We start from the raw sequence: 7,510 nt of genomic DNA on the forward strand, positions 1-7,510 counted from the left end.
GATGCTAGAAACGACCACGAGCGAGATGACCTCCATTTTAGTTTCACATAAAGCAAGAAGGTCAGGCTTTTGCTCCTTAACCCAATTAGCCAGAAACAGGCGTTTAGTGAGACAATTTAAGCCCCTAACATTCCAACAAACAGTCTTCATGGAACAAAATCTGGAAAAACCCGTGGTTGGTGGCACCGAGATGACCTTCTTGGGGACCTAGCATCGGTAGCCGAAACAATTAACGAAGGCCTCCGTCTTCTTCGCTTACCACCAGCACTGACAGACGACCTCAAGTGACCATCGAAAATGCCCAACTGCTCGCAATCTGCTCCACCAGAGTTGCAGAGAGAGTCCCCAATAATCGCAGAAATAGCTGAAATCGTAGAATCCATATCAACAGCTATTGCTTGCAGCTGTGAAGATGAGAGAGAGATATCCAACAACTTAGCTGCATCGACAACCGTGACACCCAGAGGTTGTGAACTAGGATGCTGTTGACCCTGTGCTGGACTAATGTAGGAGACCGCGTTTGGAGGAATACCAAAAGAATTGGTAGAAGAAAAAACCTCAGAGACATAATGCGATACAGGGAAAGGACGAGGAACCGAGGAGCCAAGCACCATGTATCTGATTGCCATGTTGGTTCTAACATTAAACACAATAAGATTGATAACCAGATAGTCATAGCGTCTGGAGGGAAAAATAATAAGGGACGATAGCAGATTCGTCCATTGTCCATCACGCGCAAGCCTGCTCAACCGCGCCTCCAAGCTGAAATGACAATTGGTACAAAGAGAAGCAGATACCAGGCCCCGAGCTTGAGAAAAAGCTGACGACTGAACTCCATTAGAGAAAGCATTGCTATCATGGTCAAATATTTGTGGGCTCACCCTAGACAGAGCTCGTGATGGCGAGGATGGCAAAAATTTTCTCTGCTTCCCACGAGCATGCCTACCCAACCACGCCATCAGTCCGCCACAAGAATTAGCGCAAAAAGAATCAGACGTCGAGCTCTGTGCATTATAAATAGTGAGCGGCAAATCTCCAAGAGAGAAAGCATTGATGGCAGACCCAAATTTTTTGGGGCCCACCCCTGGCAGAACTTGCAAAGGTTGGGAGATGCCATCAAAAGCTAGCGAAAAGTCTAACATAGCTGAAGCAATAGACGGAAAAAATAGCCCAAAGTGCTGCGGTTGGACCGGGACCCAGATAGACCCAATCTTGACAGCATTGAATGAAATCGCCGAGTTGTGGAGATTGTCAATCTGCACCCATGGCGAGAAGGATAATTTTTGGGAAGGTCGTTCAGGATTCCGACTTGCCAGATGATGCACCACCCCAGAAAAATCTTTAGAGACTAGATTCATCCCCGATGAATGAGAATGTGAGGGGTTAGATTGTCTTCGCTTCCAGACTGGGTGCCGATGAGAGAGAAAAGATAAGCCGCACTTATGACAATCACAACATTTGTGAAAGTTCAAAGAAAAACAATTAGCACACCACCAATCCCCCGGCCTGGCATGACTCAACTGAGATCTATAACGAATAGCATGGAAGGAGCTTTGCCAAGTAGATGGGACCTGCTTCCATCCTCGATCAGCAACCCATTCTTGAAGCTCACGAATGAAGAAAGGAGAAACAAGCAAAGCCTTAACAGAGCACGAATGAAGAAGAGAGAGAGAGAGAGAGAGAGAGAGAGAGAGAGAGAGAGGGTTAAACCCCACTTCACCTTATTATTATTATTTTTTTTAAGTCGTGTTCCCTCATCATGTTCTTAGCATAGGGAGCACAAACGTGGGGGATGAGCGCTTTGCACATTCACCGCAGCATCCCGCACAACGCACTGGACGTGCAATCAAACACCTACTTAGGTGTGAACAACAATCAACTAAGTTTTTTCAGAATTTTTACATTTGTTTTTAAAATATAACAATATACATGTGATCTAAGTGCTTAATTTTATAGAATTGTCGCTTCAATTATCCAATTCCACAATATGGGTAGGTTTTTATAAGGCTTTAAAGTCTTTTTTCTCAAAATTTTGATAAATATTTAAGGCTCACATGTAAATCTGATTTTAGGTTTAAAGGAAATCCTGCCTAACTATGAGATTATCTAGGAAAAAAGAAATATAAAAAAATACAAAAAATCAAGAAAATAACAAGAAATAAAAAAACTGATTTCAATATCCCAATCAAATTTGACTACCAAGATTATTCATTTATAAATAGATGAAGCTTTGTTAATTTTAAATCAAGCAAACCAACTATTGTGATAACTTTTAAAAAAGATAAAACTTATCTTGATATGAATCAAATACAATGATCCAATATCCAAATTTAAAATATATAAACGCAAAGATCCCAATAATAAAAGAACACAAAATCTAAGATGGATCTGAATGGACTCTGCTTTGCTATAGCATCAGGCTCAAAAATTCATTTTTTTTGGGTCAAAAAATACAATCCAAATAGCAAATGGACCATACCAAACACATTTGTAAAGACAATTTTGTAAAAAAACACTACAAAACCTCCACTCAGTTGCCATCCATACATAATTTCCAATAACAGCCACTCCCAATTATAAAATATTTGGACACAAAAAGGTTTAGGCATTAAAGAGGTTCAGGCATGGGTATTTTTGTGTGCATAATGTAGAATTTTTGAATCAGAGAAAGGGAGTGAAGAAGAAGATGATGTCAAGGAAGTTTAAAAAATTTCTTAGATATCAAAAGAAAGGACAAAAAAATTGAAAGAGATTTGCAAAGAAAACATCTCACAAAGAACAATCGAAGGATGAGATGGTTTGAATTTGTGTCTGATATGATTCTAACAGGATGTTGGCTAAATAGATTCAGTTTCAGATTTAGATTTGGATGATAAAATGGTCATATCAAATCTGGGTTTTTACATGTAAATGGATTCAGATATCCATCAAATCCGGATATCTGTCAGTTTCGGTAGCAAAAAGGCAACATAATTGGATATGGTTTTGGCTTACCAAATCTGACTAAAGCAAAATCAGATTCAGTCAGATATCGGATAAATTCTGTTCCATTGACACCCCTAGATGTATTTAAATATGAACAGATTCTATTTGGACCAAGGGTGCAAATGGGTCACACATGTGAATCAGACGCTGGGCAGCAAGTCTAAATCCAAACTAGATCCGGGTTGGCAGAATTGGAATCCGTATTCAAAATTTAGATCTTGAGACTGAATCTAACGAAAAAAACAAGTTGGGAAAACAAGAGGTTTTACATGTAAACAGTGCAAACTAATGTTGTCAAAATCGGTATAACTTGGCCTGAATCAGCTTATTCAGATCGAATCAGACCCAAGACCATTCAAAACGGGCCGATTCAATTCATTTTTTAAACATTTTTAAGGGTTTAAATACTTTTTTTGTTATTTTTTTAATGACACTTGTCATCTAATGGGGCCGATTCAAGATTGATTTGATTTTTTTTCGTTTTCTTTTTAAAAAACCGTTTCACCTAGAGAACCGATTTTAACAACATTGGTGCAAACAGCTCATATTTAATCCGATTAGGAATGTAGTTCCTACAAAGAGGTACCAATCCATATTGAAGCTGAATCACAAAATGTTCAATCATGTAAATCCATATCCGACCCGGATATACATTAGGATCTTATTTTAACATTCACATCCTAGAATAATGTGTCATATTCGGATCGGATTTCAAATTTCACCTAAATCTGAACTATTTGTACCCCTACTTTTATGGTTTTACCCACGGGTCATTGTGTGCGAAATTTGAATCACATCCGGTCCAATCGGTTCTGGCTTAGCATGCAACACAAAAAGGATCCGAAGTCCGAACTTCCAATCGGTCAAGGCCATTTTTGAAAATCTCTTGATTTATCATGAGATTTTTAAAAGCGATGTAATCCCATAAAAAGCGTGATATTTTCATCATATCACCTATTTTTAAATATCCCATCTTGTATACTTATTAATTCAAAAATTATATTTTTATATTTTTACTTTTCTTATATTTTTAAATATTTTCCTACATTCTTGAAATCCAATATATCAATTTCTTTTCGAGATTTAAAAACTTTTTTTGTTTTTTAACTTTCTTTGCCGAGAAAATCTCGATGACGAGATTTATGCTGGTCCGAACAATCCGTGCCGTTGATTTTCCTAATGCAAATTATCAAGGACTTGAATGACATTAACAGAATTGAAACGGGCACAACCGACATTTCCTCCTACCCAGGAAACCATTTCTACCTCCTTCTTCTTCTTCTTCTTCTTGCAGAATCAGAGGTTCTGCAAAACCCTAGATTTCCTCTTCCTCTCTGCAAAACCCTGAGAGAGAGTGAGAGAAGCATCGAAGCATGGCGCCGAAGATCGAGAGCCCCGCGACCGCTTACCTCTCTTCGGAGTTCGATTCGATCGATCCCTTGCTCCACATCCTGAGGTTCCTCCCTTACGGCTTCCTGAGGGTCCCCCGCCTCCGCCTCAAGCTCCCTTCCTTCTCCCTCCCCTCCTCCATGACCGTCTTCTCCCTTGTTCTCCTCGCCTATTTCGTCGTCGTCTCCGGCTTCGTCTACGACGTGATCGTCGAGCCCCCCGGCATCGGCAGCACGCAGGATCGGGTCACCGGCGCCGTCAAGCCCGTCGTCTTCCTCCCCGGCAGGGTCAACGGCCAGTACATCATCGAGGGCATCTCCTCCGGCTCCATGTTCGTCCTCGGCGGCATCGGCCTCATCATGATGGATCTCTCCCTCGACAAGAACCGCGCCAGGAGCGTCCGCATCTCGCTCGCCTCCACCGGAATCTCCTCCGTCACGATCGCCTACGTGATGAGCATGCTCTTCGTCCGCATCAAGATCCCGGCGTATCTCCGGTGAACTCCGTGAATTTTATGTATCTTTCTTTCTTATGTTGGGGCAATTAGGTGTTTCTTTTGCCGGAGCTTCAAATCGGGAGAAATTTTGGTTCAATTGGTCACATGGTGCATATCAGTTTTTTTTATCACAGGAAATTCGGCGTTTTCTTTTCTTGTGCACTTGTTAAATTTCATTGCCGTATGTGTGGATGCTTACATTTATTCTATGATGTGAAAGTTACTCTGGTCTTCTTCAAGCATGAAATTATGATATCTGATCGTGACACGGTGTTCTGTTGTTTGATCTCAAAACCGTTTGGTTTTGTTTTCCCCATCTCCTTTTGTTTGGGGATCTTGGTTGCAAGGGGTACCTGATCAATCTTAATTGTGGTTTGTGATGTGAAATCTGGTTTAGTGATTGCTTGCGTAATGCTTTATAATGCCAGATTGCTTTAGTTTTTCGTCGGTTCAGACAGTCTGCCAGGGAGAAGAATTACACTGTAGTAAAATTGTTTTAAGAGAGGGCTTTGAATGCTACAGTGGCTAGGTGAAGTCGCTCTGTCTTATCTCCGACGAGATTTTATTTTTCTTTTTCAATCCCATGGTTGGCATTCTTCAGCTTGTTTACTAAATTGAAAAGGGAGAAGTAAAAACCCACTGGGAGAGTAGTGATATCAGATTTATGCCACAGTGTCTTCTAAGCATATCTGTTTCAGAAAGCTTGTCCAGCCTATCCAATGCCTTCTGTTGATAGTTGAACATGAAAATAAAAGTTAGAATTGTGTGACGGCAGGATTGTTAGAATATACTATCGTTTTAGTGTGTGTCCATGGTTGTCCCTATGCTCTTGCTTTTCTACCGTAGGCACATAGTTGTATTTACAACTTTGAAAAAAAAAATCTGTTCTTATTTTTTAACTTCTTGGCTCATAAATTGAAGTATGCTATATGAATTATTGAATTTGATCCTATTCACGGTTGTGGAGTGCTAAATTCTTTACAATGATGAACGGTATATGTGGTTTGTTTCAAGATCAGAATGATCAGATCTCTCAAATAACATCTTAGTTTGTTTCAATTAAGCACCACTAGAAAGAGCCAAACTTGAAGAGTCCAGAATTTGTATCGATCTTGATCCCTACAAATAATAATTTCCATTGTAAATGATGATCAATGTTTAATGGTTTCATATTAGCATCCGTGCTCTCAAACAAAGTTTTACTGTGTGGGTACAAGCTATAACCCTGTTGGAACCCCTAGGGTTTCCAATGAAAGTGTATCTGATGGTATGGCTATTCAATTTGTCAACTAACTAATGCTGAACTAGCGACTGTAGAGGGTCTCATTCTAATCTATGGTCACACACATCTGGTCTTCAGTACACCCATATCTGACGAGGATGGATGTTGCAGCACTTGTTGAAATCCTGTTAAGGGCATACTTTGCAGTGCACAAGGCTTTATCCTCATGTCTTAGGAAACAACACGTATCACATCCAAAAGTGTCTTTTTATGGCTCTTAATAAGAATGTTCTGTTGGGGCATGCATTCATGTATGACATGTAATGCCATTACCATGATCTTGATGTATAAATAGAAAATCTGCAATGCTGTTGCACTAATACAATATGAAACAAATAAAACAGTCATGAAGTGACAAGATAAAATGATTTTGGTGGATTTTCTGTAATGGCTAATGCAAGCTTTTTAATGTACAACCAAGTTGTTTAAGTTGAATAGTATCTTGCTGCTGAAAGAATCTGAATAGGGCTTCAAGATAGTGCGCCTTCAAGCTTTGGAGAATAGCCTTCAATCTGAAAATACAAAATAAAGAGAAGAGAGGAGAGGGGGAGAAGAGGAGGATGCCAAATGAAAAGTAGGGCACGTTAAAAGTATCGTGACCCTCTCTTAATAAGATATATATAGGATCTAACACTACTGAACAAAATACATGAAAAAAATATACAGAATTACAAGTATGCCACCGCCCAAGCATGGGGAAAGCATACGCTCGGATATGGATCCAATATCGGATCCATATCCGATACAAATACAATTCTAACATTCTAACATCCCCCCTCAAGTTGTGCATGAGTTTTCATCATGCCCAACTTGTTCTTCAAATGCCAAAACTGTGATCCAGTGAGTCCTTTGGTGAAAAGATCAGCAACTTGTTCAGAAGTATGTATATATGCAGGGGAGATTTCCTCATCTTCTATTTTCTGACGAATGAAATGTTGATCAATCTCAATGTGCTTGGTACGACTGTGAAGTATGGGATTGAATGAAATTTTAATGGCACTTTGATTGTCAACCAGCATGGAAGATTGAGCAATAGGAAGAGATAATTCCCCAAGGAGGTGACGAAGCCAAGTAGCATCGGCAGTGCCAGCAGCCATGGCCCTATATTCAGCTTCTGTGCTGGATTTTGCAATGGCGCGTTGTCTGCGACTACTCCAACAGACAAGATTAGAATTGAGAAAGACACAATAGCCAGAAACAGATCGGCGTTCATCAAGATCGCTTCCCCAATCAACATCAGTGTAAGTAGAGATAATATGACCATCCACAGTAGGAGACATGCGTTTATAAGTAAGTCCATCACCAATAGTCCCCTTGAGATAACGTAAGATACGCTTGACAGCTTCCATATGAGTGTC

The 7,510-nt window shown here is 40.0% G+C and overlaps 1 pseudogene; it reads left to right on the top strand.

Moving 5' to 3' along the window:
* Positions 1–4,283: 4,283 nt before the first annotated feature.
* LOC149851215 (uncharacterized) lies at positions 4,284–5,098 on the top strand (annotated as a pseudogene).
* Positions 5,099–7,510: the final 2,412 nt, after the last annotated feature.

Source organism: Nuphar pumila, chromosome 1, assembly GCF_984573655.1.
Source record: "Nuphar pumila chromosome 1, dmNupPumi1.hap1.1, whole genome shotgun sequence".
Lineage (NCBI taxonomy): Eukaryota > Viridiplantae > Streptophyta > Magnoliopsida > Nymphaeales > Nymphaeaceae > Nuphar > Nuphar pumila.